This window comes from Eulemur rufifrons, chromosome 30 (assembly GCF_041146395.1).
Source record: "Eulemur rufifrons isolate Redbay chromosome 30, OSU_ERuf_1, whole genome shotgun sequence".
Lineage (NCBI taxonomy): Eukaryota > Metazoa > Chordata > Mammalia > Primates > Lemuridae > Eulemur > Eulemur rufifrons.
Genome location: NC_091012.1, coordinates 108,682,048 through 108,707,669, shown reverse-complemented (window position 1 = coordinate 108,707,669; position 25,622 = coordinate 108,682,048). Strand labels below are relative to the sequence as shown.

Here is a 25,622-nt window from a genome sequence, read left to right as displayed (position 1 = left end):
TTTTATTACTAGTTTTGCACACCCTAGTACATAGTATTCGGCATAGAATAGGTATCTAATGAGCCTGCCCCCATAAGACTGAATGTATGCTTTTGTACACTAATAAATCAGACCCCCATTATGCGAAATGTAAATATCTAAATAGTCTGGACAGATCTTTACTCCACATCATATGAGCTGATAAAACAAAATTGCTCTACTCTATTTCCCTTGGGACAATATACATATACATATATATATATATATATATATATGTATTCTTTGTACAGAAATCATAAGTGTACAGCTTGATGAATTTTCAGTGAACACAACCATGTAACCAGCATCCAGATCAAGAAATAGTACATAAACAGCAATTCAGTAATCCCTATTGTGCCCCCTCCCAGTCACTACCTCCCTGCAGAGGTAACAAGTATTTTGACCTCAAACATCATAGATTATACTGTTTTTGTACTTTGTATAAATGGAATCAGAATAGGTAGTCTTTTATGCCTGGCTTCTTTCACTTATCATTATGATTGTGAGATTCATCTATGTTTTGTGTGCAACAAAGGTCCATCCATTCTCATTGCTTTGTAGTAATTGTATGAATACAGCATAATTTATTTATGTCATTCCACTGCTCTTAGGATATTTGGGTTATTTCTAATTTAGGGCTATTATGAAGAATTCTGCTATAAGTATTCTTGTCCATGATTATTTTTGGTGAGCATATGTTAAGGCATTTCTGTTGAGTACATATCTAGAGGTGGAAATGCTAGGTCATAAGATATATATGTGTGTGTGTGTGTGTATTCCCAGTTTACCAAAGTGGTTGAACTAATTTATACTCTTATTAGCAGTAAGAGTAAGAGCTCTGATGGTTCTACATCCTCACCGACACTTGGAATTGTCTGTCACTTTCTTTCTTTTATTTTCTTAGTTTCACTCAAAGTTTATTTTACAAAAGTCAGAGGCAACGTTTGCCTCTACATCTTATTTTTTATTTCAAAACATTAAGGGGGTACAAATGTTTTTGATTATTACATGGATCGCTTTTGTAATGCTTGAGTCACAGCTATAAGTGTGCCCATCACCCAAATAGTGTTCACTGTACCTGTTAGGTAGGTTTTTGCCCCTCCCCCTGCTTGCTTTCCACTGAGTTTTACTTCCCTCTGTGCGCACGTGTGCTTATCTTTCATTTTTTAGCTATTTTGTTAGGAATGTGGTGGTATCACATTGTGGTTTTAATTTACATTTCTTTGATGACTAATGAAGTTCTGTACTGTTTATTGATCATTTGGATAAACTTGTTTTCTGAAATATCTTTCAAGTCTTTGTCCATTCCTGAGACTTCCTGATCTGTCTCTGGGATCTCTGCAGAATTTACTTTGAGGATACCTAGACTTGACTTCTTTCTCATGGTATGAGAAGGGTCACCACCCATATAAGTAATTATATGACCTCATTATAGCAAGCCGCAGAACAAGCTTGCACAGCAAAGTAGTTTGGATAAACTAGTGTGCTAGCCAGGTAGGAAGTGATAGATAAACATAGTATTAGAATCATGTTTTTATAGCCCAGCTTTGGAGTCCTGACCATGAAAGCGTTACTCAGCCTATTTACCTTTTACAGATGTAATCTTTGCCAAAAAGCAGAAACCTTCCTTTCTTTGTTCAACTGTCACTCTGTTCCTTTATTGCACTGCACCTAGAATCCTCAGTAAATTCACAAAACTTATATGGCATTCATTCATTCAATAAGTATTTACAGAGTGCCTACATTGTGCTACTGTGCTAGGCATAGCTTTAGATGGTCAGAGTAAAGACGTGGAAAAAAAACCCAGAAAAATAAAAATCCTCGCCTTCACTTTACACACACCCACTACTTTTCTGTTTGGGAGTGTGAGATGCATAAAGCCAAGAGTACCTGGGCACTAGGATATAAAGGGTCAGGGCTAACAGCCTGAAATGTGAGGAAATATGAGCTTTGGACCAAACGACAGACTGACTTGGATTCACCTTCCTCTACCACTTCCTGTTCATCAATCCAAAAGTTCTTTTTCTTTTTTTCCAAGACAGAGTCTCGCTCTGTTGACTGGGCTAGAATGCTGTGGTGTCAGCTTAGCTCACAGCAACCTCAAACTCCTGGGCTCAAGCAATCCTCCTGCCTCAGTCTCCAGAGTAGCTGGGACTACAGGTATGCACCACCATGCCTGGCTATTTTTTTTCTATTTTTAGTTGCCCAGCTAATTTCTTTCTATTTTTAATAGAGGTGGGGTCTCGCTCTTGCTGAGGCTGGTCTCAAACTCCTGACCTCAAGCAATCCTCCTGCCTCCGGCCTCCCAGAGTGCTAGGATTACAGGCATGAGCCACCACGACCGGCCCAATCCAAAAGCTCTTTAACTTCTCTAATCCTCAATATCCTCAACTGCAAAATGTAGATAATGTATTTTTTGCAGGGTTTCTCCAAAGATAAAATGAGATAACATATATAAACAGCACCAGCAACATGCCTGGCATTTTAAATAGTGGATGATCAGTACATGGCAGCAATTAAAAAGGAGAATATGCTTATTCATTCATTATAGATGCAATCTTTACTACAAACAGAAGTACAAAACTACTTCTGTTTATAGATACTGTTCTTTCTGATGTACTGTTAATAAAATCTTTTAATTATAAAGTCAATTATTCATGCTACCGAAGAAGTAAACAGATGATGTATTATAAAGCAACCGTTCACATGAAAACATCAGCTTTTTAAAAAACACTAAGCTTTAACCCACTCGTCAACTCATCAACTTCCTATTTAAGTCTTAAACCCTCTAGATTCAATCTCGTATATTGGCCATGAAGGAACTGGGCAATAGGAAAGTGAGACAGATGGTGGAAAGCTGGTATAATGAACAAAGAACAAAATCCACTCTAGGAAAATTATAAATGAACAGTTTTGGACCTCTCTGAATGAGGTGGTTTCTTAAATTGGGCATCTCTCTTTAGGGGCTCTTGGAAGCTGTGCCTACAGAATGCCTGTCTTTCCACAAGAGACAATGACTCCTGTGTGTCATGGGCTTTTAAACCAGGGTAATTCCCATACTCACCCAACAAGGACCTCATTTCCTTGCAACTGGTAGAATAAGACAGCGTTCAGCACAAATATTATTCCTATTTCCACTTTTATAGATATAAACACTGAGAAACCTTGTTCATAAAACAAGCAGATGTTACCATATGACCTAGAAATTCCATTCCTAGGTATACACCCAAGAGAACTGAAAACATACGCCCACACAAAACCATACAGTTGATTTTCATTATTTTTAGTAGTTATGTTCTATAAAGTCAACTCAAACACTGAATGATAAAATACTAAACCATTGCTTCTTAGGGGGAAATACAGGGTTAGGTTCCTGTGAATCTCTGGTCACAACATTTTTGTCAACTGACCAATATATAACCTTATTTTATGTGTGTTTCTGTTTAAAGACACTTTACTTCATATGTATGGTTGATTCATTAATGTTGAACTCATGGCCAATAGCTCTATAATTCATGCCTGAATAATACGTATCTAACATACGTATTTTCTCTATCAGCCTTCTTGTGCTTAGGAACACCAGACAGCACTTCAACGCTATGCATGGGGGCCATTTTAAGCAGCAAAATCACCAGCAAAAAAGCACAAAAATGTGAAAAATGTGGCATTGTTTAATGTGGCATCTGTTTAGACCTTGAAAAGGGCACTCATTTATGGTATGAAAGCCAAAACAAGAAGGCAGAGGTTTATCTTGTTTGACCTCAGCTGAGAATGTGTATGTTGAGTAATTCAAATTTTTTGCCACTTTGTACATGTCTGTGAGTGACCCCAAAAGTGCTATGAGTACTAGTTTTGGGATTATAAATAAATATTAGTGAGCAGGCAAATTCATAAGTACAGAATCCATGAATAATGAAGACTGTACATGAATATTGATAGCAGCATATTATGTAACAGCTAAAAAAGTGATATAATCCAAATGTCCATCAACTAATGAATGGATGTATAAAATGTGGTATATCCACACAATGGAATATTATTTATCCATAAAAAGGAATGAAGTACTGATGCACGCTACTACATAGATAAACCTTAAAAACATGTAAAGTGAAAGAAGCCAGAAGCAAAGGTCACATGTTGTATGATTCCATTTCTATGAAATGTTCAAATAGGTAAATCCATAGAGACAGAAAGTAGATTAGTGGTTTCCAGAGGCTGGGGAGAGGGGAAAATAGTAGGTATCTATGAAAAGGTATAGGGTTTCATTTGGAGGTAGTGAAAATGTTCTGAAAATAGGTAGTGACAGTTGTACAATTCTGAATATGCTGAAAACCTCTGAATTGTACAATTTAAAGAAGTGAATTCTATGGTGTGTGAATTATATCTCAATAAACCTCAAAAAAAAACCAAGCATGTGGGAATGGATGAAGTTTTGTTAAAGCAATCTCTTTTTGAATTGTATGCCATGAATTATATAATGACTTAATTAAAAACTTACTCTTAATAATCCATCAGTTTACAAAGTTGTTAAGGTCTTCCATTAATTTTGTTGAAAACAAAGTAAGAATCAATCTGATTTGGAAGAGTATGTGCTACCTGGTCTTTGAGAGTTATTTACTTTCTCAACACTGATGCCAATTTTTAAAACATCTCCTTGTCTGGCATCCTGGAGGCTTTTATATGTATTGCAACACATCTTGCAACACATCACAGTAAGATTCTGGATGGCTAAGAGGAAGGCCCATTGTAAAGTGAGAGAAGAAGAAATTGTGAAAGGGGATATGAGAAAGGAGAAGCTGTATGTCCACTATAGACATTTTCTTCAGCATATCAACTTTAGAAAGAATATATATGGAAGTTAAGAATTTGGAAATTGGTTCCCTTAAAACTATCCATGCCTAATATCGTATAGAAGTTTCTGTGAACACTTAGGAACACTTGTACTCAGTCTGAAGCTGCTTGTTAACCAAACTTTGGTTAAACTTCTCTCCTTCTCCCAGGTCTTCCCACTTCCTTACATCAGGTTCTTTCTAGCCTTGTTTATTCCTCCCATAAAAGAAAAACTTTTTTGCCTAACCTGCAAATAGTCATAAATTTTATGGTCAGAGTGTTCTATTAAAATAGACCCCACTCCTTATTGCAATAGCCCCTTTCTTTTCCTTGCAATAATCCTTCTGAAGTGGACTCTTTTAGCCTGAAAAGGTACAATACAGACACAGACACACACACAGAGCCATTAGGAAAAACAGTCAAAGATGTACTATCTAGGCAGTTTGCTAAAACAGTACTCATAATTAATTTATCATGTAAGGTCTACAGAAATATATGATTTTCTATATAAAGAATATTTGCTTTAAAAATGTAGAAAAACAAAAAACCTAATGGGAAAACTCCCTTTAGGAATCTACTGGCCAGTGAACATCAATAATTAAATGACTAACTACTACAATCAGGAACTGTGAAAAGGTGGTGTTTTGTTGAAAATTATTACACTAGCTAGCAGCTGGTCTCCAGCAGTTTTGCTCAAACTATTCCATGAAATACAAAACACTTACTGTTTCCCCCATAGAACCACTATTAACGAATATGTTTTTATAAATGCTAGCCAAGTTTGAAGATTTCATCATCCTTAAGAATATGATTAATAAGGCAAAAAGTGGTGGACTAGGAGCAGCCTGCCAGCACGCTGCTTCCAAGGAAATAAGTGAAAAATACAATCAACTGCCTACGTCCAGATTGCTCTTCTCTGAAGCAATGTTATGAAATCACAGAGAAACGCGGGACACTCAGGGTAGGGAAAAAAAAAAGGTGACGGGTTGATATGTATAATAAGATCAAAGATCACCTGGGAAGAATATGAGGACAGAGCACTGGGGCGCTGAGCTCACCCTGCTAACACTGTGTGAATTGTGAGACAGCTCCCTCTGTAGCCACAGACCTCTACCTGGTCAGAACAGGGACCTGCCTGGAGTCTGTGCGGAGTCACCACACCCCCCATAACAGCTGCGGTGGGGATCCGGCAGCAGCTAAAGCCATCCTGAGCTCTCCAGGTGCATGGTGCAAGGTCAGCACCGGGCTGGGGAGGGAGTGGACTAACTGGAGGCTTCCCTGAGCCGTACACTGTGACTGGGAGCCAAGTGCTTCCCTGCTACAGGGCAATAGGATCTTAGCACAGGAATTGACTGGGGCACAGCAGGCTCTGAACTGAGAGGCTTTGGGCGACTGCTTCATAGGGTCCTGGGGTGGACAAGGAGAATTCTGTGGTCCCTGGGCCGCTGGAACCAACTTCTGCCCATGTGACTTGGCACCTGGGTGGTTGCCAAGCCTGCAGAACAGCCTGCCACTTGCTCACCCAGACTCTGCCCTCCAGGCCCCAACTGCCTCCTTGAGCCTGGTCAGCCTTGACCCCACCCTCCAAGTTGGATCAGCCCCGCCACCCGCATAGCCCTGCTTCTGGCTCAGGGGCCCTGCTCAGAAGCCCTACTTTGGGATTCCTCCCCAGTCCCAGTGCTGAGGCTCTCACGCTAGAGCCTGAGGCTTTGCCTCTGCCTCTGCTTCTGCCTCCAGAGCTCCCGCCAGGCCCGACACACCATCCCCAAGACTCCAGTGCTGAACCCGGGCCATAAGACTGCACTCCAGAGCCTCCACCACCATCGCAGGGCCAGAGGAACTGCTCCAAAGTCTAATGCCCCACTAGGGACTCCACCAGCCTTGAGCCACCAGTACATGGTAACCTGGTTTGAGCGAATGCCCATAGTCTGGGAACCCACTACAACTGCTTAGATAGCCTCACCTAGCTGCTACTATCATCCCCCCAGTGGGGAAACCCTGGTTAGAATGATCCCTCCAACACCAGCCTCAGTGAAGAGGGTCTCACCAGCTCCCAACTCGAACATCATACAACTATCTGGTGAACAACCCAACAACAAGCAGCATTCAGCACAGGCTTGAGGAGAGGCAAACACAGGCAAGCAGAACAAATCAGAACAGCTGCATTACGGGCTTCTAGTGCACATGCCCCTCCTCTGCCACTTCAACATTCCAGAGAAGGGGGAATACAAGTGCCATCTAGGGACCTCGCCTTCTTCTAATCAAGCAGGAGAGTTCCCAGCAAGGAATAGGTGCCCTACAAACCTATTAACCCTGAGTTGAGAAAGGAGGTGTCAGGTGAGAAGAAACCAGCCAAATAATCCAGGAAACATGAAAAATCAAAACAGAGTGACACCCCAAGGGATCACAATGGAGCAACAGCAGTGAATTCCAACTACAAGAAAATTGTCAAAATGACAGAAATAGAATTCAGAATATGGATGGCAAATAAGATGAATGGAATTGAAGAGAAAGTTGCAAACCAACAAAATATTTCAGGAAATTGATGAAAAAGTCACTGAAAAACTAGACAACATAAGGAAGGATATAATAGAATTTAAAGAAAGGAGGCATTTAGAGAACTTCAAAACACAGCAGAAAGTCTTAGCAACAGACTAAACCAAGCAGAAGAAAGAATTTCAGAGCTTGAAGACAAGGCTCTTGAGCTAACCCAGTCATTTAAAGAGGAGAGAACAAAAAAGGCAACCACTTAGATATGGAACTATGTGAAGCAAACTAACATACGAATAATAGGTATCCCTGAGAGAGAAGAAAAAAAGAGCTAAAAGCATGGAATATCTATTCAAGGGAATTACTGAGGAAAACTTCCAGAGATCCAGACATCCAGATACAAGATGGTCATTGAACCCTGGGAAGACTCATAGCAAACAGGACACCTCCAAGACACATGGTAATCAGCCTGGCCAAAATCAAAATGAAAGAGAAAATTCTACAATCCGCTAGACATAAGCAACAACTGACCAACAAGGGAAAACCCATCAGGTTAACAGCGGACTTCTCCAGGGAAACCTTACAAGCCAGAAAGGAGCAGGGTCCCATCTTCAATCTTCTTAAACAGAACAATTGCCAGCCTAGAATTTTGTGTCCTGCAAAACTAAGTTTCACAATTGATGGAGAAATTAAGTCTTTGTCAGACAAACAGACACTGAGGGAATTTGTCATGACCAAACCTGACCTGCATGATATACTCAGAACTACATTATACACAAATTGGCACAATAGATACCGACCAGTGTAAAATCACCCCAAATAGCCAAAGCTCACAACTCCTATAAACAACAGCACAAGAAGAACAACAACAAAGTAACCAATTATGATGAGCAGAACAGTATCACATGTATCAATTCTATTTTTTAACATTAATGGCTTGAATGTGCCACTCAAAAGACATAGGCTGGCTGAATGAATGAAAAAACACAACTCAAGTATCTGCTGCCTCCAGGAGACACATCTAAACCACAAGGATGCAAATAGGCTCAAAGAGAAAGGATGGAAAAAAATACTCCATGCAAATGGAAAACAAAAGAGAACAGGTGTGTTCATTCTCATGTCAGACAAAATTGACTTTAAATCAACAATGGTAAAGAAAGAGAAAGATGGTCATTATATAATGGTAAAGGGAGAAATTCAACAAGAAGACATAACAATCCTAAATATATATGCAGCTAACACAAGAGCTCTCAGATACATAAAACAGATTACACTAGAGCTGAGCAAGGAAATAAATAATAGTATTGTAACTGCCATGGACTTCAACACCCTACTATCAGAGCTGGACAGATCATCAAAACAGAAAATAAATAAACACTGGACTTAAATGGGATCCTAGAACAAATGGACCTAACATATTTATAGAACATTCTACCCCAAAACTACTGAATATACATTTCTTCTCATCAGTACATGGGACATTCTCCAGGACTGATCACATCTTAGGCCTCAAAAGATGTCTCAACAAATTTTTAAAAATTGAAGTCATACCATGTGTCTTCTCAGACCCTAGGGGATTAAAACTAGAAATAAATTCTAAGTGTAACACTCAATTCTATACAAAGTCATAGAAACCAAACACCCTGCTACTGAACGATTATTTGGTCAATGATGAAATTAAGATGGAAATCAAAAGATTCCTGGAACTGAACAACAAAGGAGTCATAAATTATCGAAATCTTTGGGATGCAGCAAAAGCATATCTAAGGGGAAAATTCATAGCCTTAAATGCCCAGATCCAAAGGTCAGAAAGATCACAAATTAATAACCTAATATCACATCTCAAGGAACCAGAAAAGGATGAGCAAACCAAACCCAAAGGCAGCAGAAGAAAACAAATAACAAAGCTCAGAGCAGAACTAAATAAAATGGAAAACAAAAAAATAATACAAAACGTCACTGAAACAAAAAGTTGGTTCTTTGAAAAGATAAACAAAATTGATAGACCTCTTGCTAGATTAACCAGGAACAAAATATAAAGGACACAAATAAGCTCAATCAGAAATGAAAATGAAGATATTACAACTGATAGCACAAAAATAAAAACCACCATCTGTGAATGCTATGAAAATCTCTATGCACATAAACTAGAAAATGTAGAAGAAATGGACAAATTATTGGAAACACACAATCTTCTAAGACTCAGTCAGGAAGAAACAGAACTCCTGAACAGACCAATAATGAGCAGTGAGACTGAAACAGTAATAAAAAGTCTTCCAACAAAAAAAAGCCCCAGGCCAGATGGATTCACAGTTGAATTCTACCAGACCTACAAAGAGGAACTGGTAACCATAGTGCAGAAATTATTCCATAATATTGAGAAGGACGGAATCCTCTGCAACTCATTCTACGAAGCCAATATTACCTTGATACCAAAGCCAGACATGGACACAACAAAAAGAAAACTACAGACCAATATCCCTTATGAATTTAGATGCAAAATTCCTCAATAAAGTGATAGCAAACCGAATTCAACAGCACATCAAAAAAAAAAATAATAATCCACCACAACCAAGTGGGCTTCATCCCAGGGATGCAAGGATGGTTCAACATATGTAAATCAATAAATGTGATTCACCACATAAAAAGCAAAACCAAAGACCATACAAATAAAGACGCTGCATGATCATGTCAATAGATGTAGAAAAAGCATTTGACAAAATTCAGCACCCTTTCATGATGAAAACCCTCAACAAACTAGGCATAGAAGGAATATATCTTAAAATTATGAAAGCCATATATGACAAACTCACAGCCAGCATCATACTGAATAGGGAAAAGTTGAAAGCATTCTCACTAAGAACTGGAACAAGACAAGGGTGCCCACTGTCACCACTTCTATTAATATTCAACATAGTGTGGGAAGTCTTAGCCAGAGCAATCAGACAAGAGAAAAAAAATAAAGAGTATCCAAATCGGAAAGAGGAGGTCAAACTATTGCTTTTTGCTGATGATATTGATCTTGTATCTAGAAAACCCCAAAGACCACTAAGAGTCTCCTGGAGGTGATAAATAAATTCAGCAAAGTCTGAGGATATAAAATCAATGTACACAAATCAATAGCATTTCTATATACCAATAACACTCAAGCTGAGAGTCACACACATCAAAGACACAATACCATTCACAATAGCTACAAAGAAAATAAAATATCTAGGAATATACTTATCCAAGGATGTGAATGATCTTTACAAGGAGAATTATGAAACAGTGAGGAAAGAACTTGTGGATGACACAAATGAAGAAACATACCACACTCATGGATCAATAGAATGAACATTGTTAAAATGTCCATATTATCCAAACTGATTTACAGATTCAATGTTATCTCCATGAAAATACCAATGGCATATTTCACAGATCTAGAAAAAATAATTCTACACTGTTTGGAAGCAGAAAAGAGCCCGAATAGCCAAAGCAATCCTAAGCAAAAAGAACAAAACTGGAGGCATCACATTACCAGACTTCAAACTATACTACAAGGCTATAGTAACCAACACAGCATGGTATTGGTACACAAATAGAGATATACACCAATGAAACAGAACAGGGAACCCAGATATAAAACCATCTACCTAAAACCAACTGATCTTTGACAGAGCAGACAAGGCACATTGGGGAAAAGATGACTTATTCAATAAATGGTGCTGGGAAAACTGGATAGCCATGTGCAGAAGAATGAAACAGGACCCCTATCTCTTGCTACTCACAAAAATTAATTCAAGATGGATAAAAGACTTAAATGTAAGGCATGAAACCATAAAAATTCTAGAAGAAAATGTAGAAAAAACTCTTTTAGACATCAGTCTAGGCAAAGACTTTATGACTAAGACCCCAATAGCAATTACAGCAACAATATAAACAAATAAATGGAACTTGATTAAATTAAAAAGCTTTTGCACAGCTAAGGAAATAATCAAAAGAGCAAACTGCCTACAGAATGAGAGAAAATATTCACAATATACATTTCTGATAAACATCTAATAATTAGACTCTGCAAAGAACAAAAACAAATCAGCAAGAAAAAAATCACAACCTCATTAAAAAGTAGGCAAAAGGCATGAACAGAAGTTTTTCAAGAAGACAGACAGCCAAAAACCATGAAAAAATGCTCAACATCACTAATCATCAGGGAAATGCAAATTAAAACCACAATGAGATATCACCTTACTCCTGTTAGAATGGCTTTTATTAGAAAGTCCAAAACCAACAGATGCTGGCATAGATATGGAGAGAAAGGAATGCTTATACACTGTTGGTGGGACTGCAAATTAGTACAACCTCTATGGAAAACAGTATGGAGATTTCTCAAAGAACGAAAAGTACACTTACCATTCAATTCAGCAATCCCACTACTAGGTATCTACCCAAAGGAAAAGAAGTCAAAAGACACCTGCACTCAAATGTTTACTGCAGCACAATTCACAATTGTAAAGATCTGGAATCAACCCAAGTGCCCATGAATTCATGAGTGGATTCATAAAATGTGGTATATGTATACCATGGAATGCTACTCAGCCATAAAAAAGGATGAATTAATACCTTTTGCAGCAATTTGGAAGGAAGTGGAGACCATTATCTCAAGTGAAATATCTCAAGAATGGAAAACCAAACACCACATGTATTCTCTAATAAACTGGAACTAACTGATGGGCACACAAGTACACAGAAGAAAGTAAAAGTCCTCAGAAATCAAGCAGGGGGGAAGGGGGAGGAGGGGAATGGCAAAAACCCACCTAATGGGTACAGTGGACACTATTCAGGTGATAGCCACACTTATATCCCTGACTCAAACCATGTATCAGAAACATCTGTACCTCCTTAATATTTTGAAATAAAAAATAGTTAATACATATACACATACAAATATATACACACATATGTATATACACTACAATTGGCTCTATGATGTTTAGACAACATAGTAAGGAAAATTTGGGGTGATGGGGTCATGATAGTGGAGTTTTTAGAGATGTGAATGCTATTAGTATCAAAATAGAGTCACTTATTCAAACAAGGAAAATGGAGCCAGGGGAGCCCATGAAGAAGCAGCCCTCATGCACACGCCTGTTTCAGGACTTACTGCAATATATTCCTGCAAACAGACCGGTAACAAGACTTATCAGAAAATTTTTTCAAGGTTCCAGTTTTTCAGATAAGCCACTTGTAAAATGACACTTACCTAGCAAGGGCTGTCTCTATCAATGAACAAATGACAAGTCTTGCAATGAGTTTCTGTGGCCTAAAAACTTTGTTTTAAAGCAGCATACATAGACTTCTTCTATGTGTCTTTAAAATTTTCCCATTTTCCCTGACCTCCCTAGATATGCTTATGATCTGTCATCACATGCATATTCCACATTGCAATCCTCTGCTATTCCCAAATAATTCCATTTGTTCTGGACCAAAAAAAAAAAAAATCTGATTAATAACACCAATGCTCAAAAATGATCTGATAACTCAAAAATAAAATTAATACTTCACATTTATATTATATGACATATTCATTATTTCACACAATGAATGAGGATAATTCATTAACGATTGAAAGAATGGGTTTTTTTCATTTTAAATATTGAATTTATGAATTATAATTTGACATATTAAATCTGGGAACAGAATTTTAAAGTACATGATCAAACTGGGAATCGTATTCTACACAAAAAAATTAAAGAAAGTATAAGGCTTGAGATCTTAAAGTTTGGTGGATTATTTTAATCATGCCAATTACAAGCCATAGTGGAGCAAATAAAGAAACTAAGAAAATGCAACCACAAATAAAAGGTTTTGGCAAATGATCTCTGCATGCAACAGGAGAATACATACATTTGTTAGCTAAACCAGTAATTACTCCACAAATGAACATAAATTCCCTATGTAAATTAAATTTATTAAATATTCATGTTTCCTGAGGAAAACAAGTGACAATTTTTGATGATGCTGTCAGTTACATCAATCAGGGTTTGCCTGTACAGAACAATGTGGATTGTTTGGAAACCAAAAGCTTTAGTTAAAATGTTTTTATCTGTACTTCTAAATATTTGTGGGATAATTATCTCTTTTGTGGAAGAGTGTACAGATCAAGAGGAAACTTTAAAACATTTTTAGATTTTGAAATAAATATTTAATTTAAAAATAAACATTAACAGAAAGTTGCAAAAATAGAGAGGTTTTGTGTACCCTTAACCCAGACTCACCCCATAGTAGCATCTGATATAACTGTAGTACAATACTGAAACCAGGAAATTGATATTGGTACAACAGACATTATTCCAATTTCACCAGTTTTACATGTACTCATCTGTGTATGCGTAGACTATTCAATTTTATCACCATGTGTAAATTCACAGTCACCACCAAAATAGAGATACAGAACTATTCCACAAAGATCTCCCACAATAACCACATGTACTACCCCTTCATAGTCACACCCACCCATCTCAAGATCCTCACCTAAACGTTGCAGTGTCCCACTCCTGACAATCATTAATCTGTTCTCCACTTCTATCATTTTATCACTTTGAAATGTATATAAAGGAAATCATATGGTATACGACAATTAGAAATAGGTTTAAAAAAAAATAGCATAATTTCTTGAGATCCATCCAAGTAGTTACATGCATCAATGCGTTTCTCTTTTTTATTGCTGAGTAGTATTGCATGGTATGAACGTACCACAATTTGTTTAACCATTAACCCACTGTAGGATATTTTAGTACTTCCCAAATTGTACCTGTTGCAAATAGAGCCATTATGAAAACTTGATTACAGGACTTAGTGTGAACATAAGTTTTCCTTTCTCTGGGATGTACATATCCCTGGAGTACAATTGCTGGGTTGTATGGCAAATGTATGTTTAATATTTTAAAGAAACTGCCAAACTATTTTCCAGAATGACTATACCACTTTATACTCCTACCAGATGTAGAAAAGATACAGTTTTTCTACATTCTTGCCAGAATATGGTATTGTCATTATTTTTTATTGTAGCTGTTCCATTAAGTGTGCAGTGAGATTTCACTGTGGTTTTAATTTGCATTTCCCTAATGAATAATGATGTTGAACATATTTTCATGTGCTTGGTTAGAACTTGTATAACGCTTTTTGGGAAAATATTTATATCTTTCACTCACTGTCTAATTGGATTTTTTTTTTTAACTGTTGAGTATTTTTTTTTCATCTATGAATTGTCCATTTGGTGTCATCTCTAAAAATTTTTTGCCTAGCTCCGGGTCCAAGTGATTTTCCGGAATATTTTCTTTTAAAGCTATATAGCTTTATGTTTTACATTTAAATCTGTGATCCATTTTGAGTTATTTTTTTATAGGATGTGAGGTTTTAGGTTGAGGTTCACTTTTGGCCTATAGATGGCCACTTGCCCCACCACCACTTGTTGGAAAAAAAAATCCTTTCTTCATTGGATTGAGTTTGAATCTTTGTCAAAAATCAGTTGGCTGTACTTGTGTGGGAGTACTTAGGGTAATCTGATCTGTTCCATTGATCTATATGTCTATTTGTCTGCCAGTACCACACTGTATTAATTCCTATAGCTACATAAACCTTAAAATGGGGGTAGAATGATTCCTCCCATTTTATTATGGCTTTTCAAAATTGTTTTAGCTATTCTTTTGCTTTTTCCTTTCCAGAAATATTTTAGGATAAGCTTTCTATATCCACCAAAAATATTCCGGGGATTTTAAGTGAAACTGGGTCAAACCTAGAGATAAATTTGGGGAGAAATGACATCTTTACTATGTTGAGTCTTCCAGTTCATGAACAGAATACATCTCTCCATTTGTTTAGATTTTTAATGTCTTTCATCAGAGTTTTATATTAATATTTTCACCATACAAGGTCTGTATATGTTTTGTGGGATTTATACCTAAGAGTGTCATTTTGTTTTAGGCAATTGCAATTGGTATTGTGTTTTTAACTGTGGTTTGCAGGTGTTCCTGGCTAGTATAAAGAAATACAATTGATTGGGTTAGTACATTTCATATCCTTGATGAATATCTGGTTTGGTTTGGTTCCACAATTTGGCTGTTTTTTAAGCACAAACGTTTTAAGTTATGACTACCTAGTCTAGGAGATTATTTATAGATTCCTTGGATATCTATCCATAGATTAAAAATGTACATGAATGCACATAGGGACAGTTTCATTTTTTCCTTTCCAATCTATATGCTTTATATTTACTTTTCCTGACTCATTGTGATGGATTCCAGCAATATGTTGAATAAGAATGGAGAGAGTCACTAGGGGGAGCCAGTTATGTACTGTTTAGGATTTTTCTACCTCAGTTGGGGGGCTGCTCCTGGTGAATTGATCAGCCCCAGAGAATTGATTTGACCTAAAACCGGTTTGAGAGTCAACAACTTTGCCTTATTCCCATTCTTAGAGGAAAAGCATTATGAGTAAACTTTTTGGAAAGATAAAAGGTCTATGTCTTGATTCATTTTTTAAAATCTGGATTACCAGTTTTTCTAGCACCAGTTGTTGGAAAGACCATCTTTTCTCCATTGGATTGCCTTTATTACTTTGTCAAAGATCAGTTGACTATATTTGTGTGGATCTACTTCTGGGCTCTCTATTCTATCGATCTATTTGTTTATTCTTTCACCAATACCACACTGTCTTGATTATTATAACTTTAAAGTAAGTATTGAAATCAGGTAGTGTTAGTCCTCCAACTTTGTTCTTATTCATCAATAATATGGTGGCTATTCTGGATCTTTTGCCTTTCAACATAAACTTTAGAATCAGTTTGTCAATATCCACAAAGTAACTTTGCTGGGATTATGATTGGGACTGCATTGAATCTATCAATAAAGTCAGTAAGAACTGACTCTTAACAACATTGAGTCAGAAGACTCATCCATGGAAGACTTATCCATGAACATGGTATATCTGTTTATTTAGATTTTTAAATTTGTCATCAAAATTTTCAAGTTTTCTTTGTATAGATCTTGTACATATTTTGTCAAGTTTATACATAAGTATTTCATTTTTTGGTGTTAATATAATGGTGTTGTATTTTTAATTTCAAATTCCAGTTTCTCATTGCTGACATATATGAAAGCAATATACTTTTGTATATTGACCTTATAACCTGCAACCTTGCTATAGTCACTTATTAGTTCCGGGAGTTTGTTGTTGTTGATTCTTTGGAATTTTCTGTATATACAATCATGTCATTTTAGAAGAAAGACAGTTTTATTTCTTCCTTTCCAATCTGTATTGCTATACTTCCTTATCCTGTCTTACTGCATTAGCTAGGACTTCCAGTAAGATGTTGAGTAATAGTAGTGGGAACATCCTTGCCTTCTTCCCAATTTTAGGGGGAAAATATCTAGTTTCTCATGATTAAGTATGATTTAGGGTTTTTGTAGATGTTCTTTATCAAGTTAGGAAGTTTCCCTCTATTTCTAGTTTGTTGAAAGTTTTTATCAGAATGAGTATTGGATTTTGTCAAATGCCTTTTCTGTATCTATTGATATAATCAAAGTGATTTTTCTTCTTTAGCCTATTGATGTGATGGATTACATTAATTGATTTTCAAATGTTGAACCAGCCTTGCATACCCTTCATTCCTTTTTAAGGCTTAATGATATTCCATTGTATGTAACATCCCATTTTGTTTCTCCATTCATCAGTTGATGGACATGTGGTTTGTTTCAACAATTTGGCTGCTACAAATAATGCTGCTATGAACATTCATGTACCAATTTTTGCATGAACATATGTCTTCCATACTTTTGGGTACATACCTAGGAGTAGAACTGTTAGGGCATAGGATACTCTAAGTTTAACTTTTGAGGAACTGCCAACTTTTCCACAGTAGCTACATCATTTTACATTCCTAACAGCAATGTATGAGAGTTCCAAATTCTCTAAATCCTTGCCAATAGATGTTACTGTTTGTCTTTTTGGGTACAGCCATCCTATTGGGTGTGAAATGGTATCTCATGGTTTGAATTTCCATTTTCATAAAGACCAATGATGCTGTGCATATCTTGATGTGTTTATTGACCATTAGTAAATATTCTCAGAAGAAATGTCTATTCAAATCCATTATCATTCTTAATTGGGTTATCTTTTTACTTACTGTTGGCTTTTAAGAGTTTTGTATATTTGGAATACTAGAATCTTATCAGATATGATTTTCAAAGATTTTCCCCAGTTCTATGTCTAATCTTTACTTTCCTGATAAGTGTCCTTTGAAGCACAGAAATCTTTATAATTATGATGAAGTCCAATTTATCTACTTTTTCTTTGGTTGCCTGTGCTTTAGGTTTCATATTGAAGAAACCATTGCTTAATGGGTTGTGAAGATGTATGCCTATGTTTTCTCTAAAAGCTTCATAGCTTTAACTCATACACTTGGATCTACTTTGACCTAATTTCTGTACATGGTGTGAGGTAGAGGTCCACCTTCATGCTTTTGCATGTCAATATCCAGTTTATTTTTTAAAAAATATTTTTTCACAATTCTTATAGTTATTCAGGGTCCCTTGTTTTTTTCATGTAAATTTTATGATTGGCTTGTCAATTTCTACAAAAATGCCAGTAGGGATTTTTGATAGAGATTACATTGAATCTATAGATCAATTTGGAGAATACTGTCATCTTAATAAGTCTTCTGATCAATGAACATGGAAAGTCTTACTATTTACTTAGGACTTCCTTAATTTTTCTCAACAATATTTTATAGTTTTCAGTTAACAAGTCTTGTACTGCCTTGGTTAAATACATTACTGAGTATTTTATTCTTTTTGATGCTATGGTAAATGGAATTATTTTTTTAAATTCCATTTTCAAATTTTTCACTGCTAATATATAGAAATACAATTGGTTTTTCTATATTGATTTTGTATCCTGCAACCGTGCTAAACTCACTTATTACATCTAATAGTTTTTTGTGGATTTCTTAGGATTTTCTGTGTACATGATCATGTTACTTGCAAGTAGAGGTAGTTTTATTTTTTCCTTTCCAATCTGGATGCTTTTAATATCTATTTCTTACATTATTGCCCTGGCTAAAATTTCTAGTACAATAATAAAGTTGAATAAAAGTGTGCAGCCTCTGTGGAAAGCAATATGGAGATACCTTAAACAGATACAAGTAGACCTACCATTTGATCTAGCAATCCCATTATTAGGCATCTACCCCAAAGAACAAAAGACATTCTATAAAAAAGACATCTGCACTCGAATGTTTATAGCAGCACAATTCACAATTGCAAAGATGTGGAAACAACCCAAGTGCCCATCAGTACATGAGTGGATTAATAAAATGTGGTATATGTATACCATGGAGTACTATTCAGCCACAAAAAAACAATGGTGATATAGCACCTCTTCTATTATCTTGGATAGAGCTGGAAACCATTCTACTAAGTGAAGTATCCCAAGAATGGAAAAATAAGCACCACATGTACTCACCATCAAATTGGTTTCACTGATCATCACTTAAGAGCACATTTAGGAATAACATTAATCAGGTGTTGGGTAGATGTGGGGAGGGAGAGGATGGGTGTATACGTACATAATGAATGCGATGCATACCGTCTAGGGGATGGACACGCTTAAAGCTCTGATTCGGGGGCGGGGGAGGGGGGCAAGGGCAATATACGTAAAACCTAAACTTTTGTACCCCCATAATATGCTGAAATAAAATAAAATAAAGTGCTGAGAACAGACATCATTGTTTTATTCCTGATCTTAGATGGAAAACATTGTCTTATAACATTAGATATGAGGTTAGCCATTGGTTTTTCTGATATAACTTTTGAAAGGTTGAAAAAAGTCCCTTCTACCCAGAGTTTTTTGAGAGTTTTTATCATTAAAGGGTATTGGGTTTTGTTAAATTCTTTTTCTTTGTCTATTGAGATGATTATGTGACTACTGTTCATTTTTCTATTAATAAGGTGTATTACATTGATTAATTTTTTAAAATGTTTAACCAAGCTTGCATTTCTGGTATAAATTCCACTTATAGTGCATAATCCTTTAAAAAATTCTTTGAAAGATATAATTAACATACCATACAATTTGCCCACAAAGAGTACAATTTAATAGATTTTAGTATATTCATAGTCATGCAACCATTACCATGTTCAAATTTGGAACATTTAATCATTTTAAACAGAAATCCCATACCCACTACAAGGCAGTCCCCATCCCACCTTTCCCCATACCTTGGAAACCACTAATATACTTTCTTCTGTCCTTATAGATTTGTCTGTTCTGGACATTTTCTATGAATGGAATAAATGCGGTATCTTGTGGCTGACTCGCTTCTTTTACTTAGCACAATGGTATGTAAGCTTCATCCATGTAGTAGCTTATATCACTATGTCATTCCTTTTTATGGCTGAAAAATATTCTATTGTATAGATATACCATGTTTTGTTTATCCATTCATCAGTTTATAGACATTTGGGTTCCACTTTTTGGCTATTATGAATAATGTTGCTCTGTCGCCCCATGTAGAGTGCAATGGCGTGATCATAGTTCACTGCAACCTGAAGCTCCTGGGCTCAAGCAATCCTCTTGCTTCAGCCTTCCCAGTAGCTGCGACTGAAGACGTGTGCCACCACACCTCGTTAATTTTTCTATTTTCAGTAGAGATGGGGTCTCGCTCTTGTTAAGGCTGGTCTTGAACTCCTGAGCTCAAGCAATCCTTCTACCTCGGCATCCCAGAGCGCTAGGATTACAGGTGTGAGCCATTGTGCCAGCCTATTTTGGGGCTTTGTTGTAAGATGCATATATATTTATAATTGCTCTGTCTTCTTGACCCTTTTATTATAAAATGTCCTTTTTTAACCCTAGCAACAATTTCTGTTTTATAAAGTCTATTTTATCTTATGATTAGTATAGCCACTTGAGATATCTTTTGATTATTGTCTGCACAGTATATATTTTTCTATCCATCTACTTTCAACTTATATGTGTTTTTAAGTCTAAAGTATGTCTCTTGAAGATAGCAATATAGTTTGGTTATTCTACTTTTCAGTTCCAGAATTTTTATTTGGTTCTCTCTCTCTTTTGTTTTTTATATCTCATTATTGATATTTTTCAATTTTGTATGATATTCTCATACTTTTTAGTTTTTTAGTCATGGCTTCCTTTATTTCTTTGAGCATATTAAAAATAGATAATTTAAACTTCATGGACTAGTAAGTCCAACATCTGGGTTTGCTCAGGGATTCTATTGATTGCTTCTCCCCTCCCCCCATGAATGAGCCATATTTTCATGCTTCTTTGTATGTTTCCAAATTTTTTGGCAAAAACTGGATGTTTTAAAAACATTATTTTAAATAACAATATTTAAATATTATTTTAAATAATTAATTTATAATATTATAAGTATATTTATGATATATTATAAATGACAAAATAATAATTCTAAAAATCAGAATCTTCTCTCCCACAGGGTTTGCTGTCATGGTTGCTGTTTATTATTGTTCCTTTTCTTTGTTTAGTAATCTTTTGGGAACAAATTCTGAAGTCTGTATTCACTGTTGTGTATGGCCATGTATTCACTGTTGTGTATGGCCACCAATGTCTCTGCTTGGTTAGCTTAGCCTTTGCTCAAGGGCTTTGTGTTTGTGTGGTCCCTAATTTCAAGAGGCAAGGAATTGAGGTATTTGCCTTACCATTCAATTCCTATTTGCACAGCCTTAAGGTCAGTCAGAGGTGAGAACTTAAGGCCTTCTCAGATCTTTCCTGAGCATGTGCACAGCCTTATACACATGCATGGCTTTCTGTATACCCAAGAACATATTATAGCTGTTTCAAAGCCTTTATGGACATCACATTCCCCAGCATTTTTGTTTTAAGTTTTTTTTTTAACCCCAGCTGTTATCTACTGCCTCAGGAAGCAATGATGTTAAACAATTACCTCTAAAAGTTTTCAGTAAATTCCTCTGAAGGAAAGATTTTTTTTGCAGTGGGTGATCTCTGAGTCAGGCTAGATAAAGACTGTCTTGCAGGTGGGGTTGCTATAGTTTGTACATTTCCCCCCCTTCCAAATCTCATGTTAAAATTTGATCCCCAATGTTGGAGGTGGTGGCCTAATAGGAGGTGTTTGGGTTATGTGGGAAGATCCCTCATGAATGGCTTGGTGCTGTCTTTGTGATAATGAGTGAGTTCTCACTCTATTAGCTCCCATGAGAACTGGCTGTCAAAAAGAACCCGGCCCTCCCTGCTCTCTCTCTTGCTTCTTCCCGTGCCATGTGATCTCTTAACATGCTGGCTCCTTTTCACTTTCCACCATAAGTGGAAGCAGCCTGAGGCCCTCACCAGAAGCAGATGTTGGCACCATGCTGCTTGTACAGCCTGTAAAACTGTGAGCCAAATAAACTTCTTTCCTTTATAAATTACCCAGCCTCAAGTATTCCTTTATAACAACACAAATGAACTAAGACAGGGATATTTCAGGGAACTACCAGACAAATAAAAAAAGACAATATTCTCGGAATGAGGCTTTGAAGGTGTTCCATCCCCATTTTGCCTCCTCTGATGGCTGCCAGGCTGCTGGTTTTCATCATGATTGTGAACTGTTTGTTTTCAAGATTACCATGGAGCTGGAGAGAGGGGGATGTGAATGGGGCAAGTTATTAATACAATGCTATGAAGTTCGCTGTGCTTTCCAAGAATCAGCCATTTATCATAAATAAATTTGTCCTGGATAGCTGTGAGCCTCTGGTCAATTTCTAGAGCTCTGAAAAAGTCGATTCTGACATTTTTGTCAGTTTTCTCATTCTTTTTATGGAGTTGAGAATTGTTTAAAATCCTTACTCCTACAATTTCACTGACATCACCCACTATCTGGGACTTTTAGAAGAAGATATCTTTGAAGACTAAGCAAACTGGAATGCAATCTATACTCTTTCTAGAATACAACTTATGATACTCCAAAATAAAAACTACCAATTTTGGACTTCTAAATTTAAACCATAAAGAATTGAGTCCTATCAAGAACTCAGAACTTTGACAATTCAGTTTCCAATTCTATACATCTTACTTTTGTCTAATTTCCTTATAATAATTTGTTAGAATTAATTTCGACACCTATTTTTAAAACAGAAAGTCTAATTAGTGGCTTAGCAGAGTAAGAGACAAAATGTATATTAACTAAAAGTTCAAGATAATATTCAAGGAGTTTCATTAACGGAAGTTGTATAAGTATAAAAATATCCCCCAATCAGAAGTAATATCCTAATATAAATTCACCCATCTTTCATTTAATAGAAATTTCTTATTCATTTCATGTTCATAACCATCCATTTCATTTTTTTATACATGTGAAAGAAAAAATTCCAAACTATTTAGGAATAACACGCCTTTTTAGGACTCTAAAAAGCTGTAGACGCTCTAGGAAAATAAACATAATTCTGCTTATAATTTGAAGGGATTGTTGGGTAGCCTGCAGCCTGCAAGTTAAGAATCCCTATTGAACAAAAACATTATGATTCCGATGGCAAAAACAGAGAATATATTCTAATCATTAGTATATAATACCTCATATTTAGTAGAACAATGAGAATTTAAAAATATGAAAACATGTATGGGTAGTCTCCAACTAATATATTTCATTTCAAAAGTTAATTTGTAAATTATTTACTTAGAATTTATTACATATTTTTTTCTAATAAAAACCTTGTTATAAACAATGTTTGAGGACTACTAAAATGTAAGTCCCTTAAGGGTAAGTGCTCTTTTTATCTTTGTATTATAATGACCTATCCAAATAAATAGAATATGGTAGGTTCTTATGTAATTCTTTATAAAACCTATTTCACTGACTAATGTATTTGAATACAAGTACACTAAGAAAACAGGAAAAAAATACTGAGGTAATGACAAAGATCAAATAAACCAAAAAGCCAAAAATAAAATAATAAAATAGAAAAGTAAAGAACAAAGAATAAAATTGATCTTAAATTATCTATTTCTTGAGAGACAAATTTAATTAGAAGAGAATGTAATGGTAAATAAACATATTTCTAGATATTCTTAAGTAAACTTATGGATTCCGTTTTATTGCGTTAAATTTCACTTCAAAATATTTTTCTTAATACAACATCTCCTTCTATGCTAAGCCATGAAAGAGGTCATTTTTGGACCTTAACAATTTTTAAATGAACTGAAAGAGCAGAGCGGTTTAGATGTTTTGCCTATGGTGACTGGAAAAGGGTTGAAAGAAGTTGGGTGGGAGGAGGGACACTGTTCAAAGAGACTTTATATAATATATAATGAAATAATGTAATGAAATAATTTACTACTTATTACATGCATTATACATCTTATAATAAAATGTGCCCAAGTTAGAATAAAGTAAGCTAATGTGAATATGAGCAATAGAGGGTGTGAGAACTTCATTGTAAAAAAAAAAAAAAAAAGGTAGAGGTGGTAGAAATGAAATTTTGATTCCGCTTCTTAGTTAACTTTATAATGAGTCATTGTGCTAAAGAAGATGGGAAATATTCATTCTGGAGCCATAAATATAAAAGACCAATTGTATATTTCACTTGAACAGCATTGACCTCTGACCAAAACCAGACAGTCATGAGTAATATGCAGAATTCAATTGGATTTCACGTAATATCTATATGTTGTATCCCTACCATATAAGATGTATGTGAAAAGAGCACAGGATTCCATCAAGTCCAAAAAGGTTTAAGAGTATGAAGGACTGGCCGGGTGCGGTGGCTCACGCCTGCAATCCTAGCACTCTGGGAGGCCGAGGTGGGTGGATCGCTCGAGGTCAGGAGTTCGAGACCAACCTGAGCAAGAGTGAGACCCCATCTCTACTAAAAAAAAAATAGAAAGAAATTATCTGGCCAACTAAAAAAATATATATACAAAAAATTAGCCAGGCATGGTAGCACATGCCTGTAGTCCCAGCTACGCGGGAGGCTGAGGCAGTAGGATCACTTAAGTCCAGGAGTTTGAGGTTGCTGTGAGCTAGGCTGATGCCACGGCACTCACTCTAGCCCAGGCAACAAAGCGAGACTCTGTCTCAAAAAAAAAAAGAAAAAAAAAAAAAAGAGCATGAAGGATCAATGGAATGGCCTGGCCTTGTCTTTAGAACAGGACTTACAGACATTTATTTATATAGCAAAAGCAATGCCAAAGCAATGAAGGATAAGCTATAACTTCAGTGATGGGCTCCCATATATTATATCAAGTAAAGATAGGACTTAAACTCAGGGATATGAACGATATGCCAAACCACCTCCCCTTTTTTAAGTTTGGAGTTTGACTCTCTGACTAGGCGACAATAATAGAGGTTCAGTCTGGCACTCTGGATCTACAGATCCAGAGATCTGGCTGAAGAAATCTGTCAATAAACAACCTCAGCCAAATGAGAAGGTAACTAATTGTCTCCCTAACAAAATGTCTTTAGCCTGTAGAGGTTTAGAATTAGGTATAACAATGAGATAAATCAAACTTATGGTATTAATAGTTTTAGGTTAAGAAATAAGCTATGAATATTTATTCTAATTATTTGATACAATGCTTAAGAGAATTTTGGCTATATTACTCCAATTTAATATAGGTAATTGAGTAAGTGATTTAGACTTGTGATTTTAAATTGGAATCTTACTAAGTTTATAAACAGTATCAGAACATTTAAGATAAATGAAGATTCAACACAACTATATGTTTAATTAGTTAGGTTTATACAAAATTACTTCAGTACTTGGTTTTCTCTATTAGTCAGACAACTGAGGTACAGCAAAACCAAATATAGTATATTAAACTTAAAGGCAGTTAAAGTTTACGGAAACAATTTAGTTGTAAAGCTTGCCTAAAAGTCAATTTTAAATTTTGCTAAATTTATAAAATAATTCATATTAAAAAACAGTAATAGCCAATTCAGAGTATAAAACCATAAAATCTCTAAATCTTACCAAAAGATTTTAAAGATTAAAGCACTAAAAACAAATCAGTTAATGATTCTTTGTGAGTAGCACTTCTAAGAAACTTCTAAAATCATTATAACAATTCAAAGAGTCACAAAAGTATTTAAAAGTAATGATCCTGAAAAAAAAATCTGCAGAAACAGATTAACTTGGAGCTCACGGTATGTGGGCTTCTACTTCCTCAAGTAAAATAACTGGATAAAATATAAATAGGCTACGCTGCCCTACATTTTCTAATCTAAACTATCAACTGCATTGCTCTTTGGATTAAAAATGAAAGGACTCAGGAAA

At 35.8% G+C, this 25,622-nt stretch overlaps 1 protein-coding gene across 5 annotated transcripts in view; it reads right to left on the bottom strand.

Annotated features, from left to right (window-relative positions):
- CASK (calcium/calmodulin dependent serine protein kinase) overlaps nucleotides 1-25,622 on the bottom strand; it is a 363,551-nt gene that overhangs the window by 265,238 nt on the left and 72,691 nt on the right. The window lies entirely within an intron of this gene.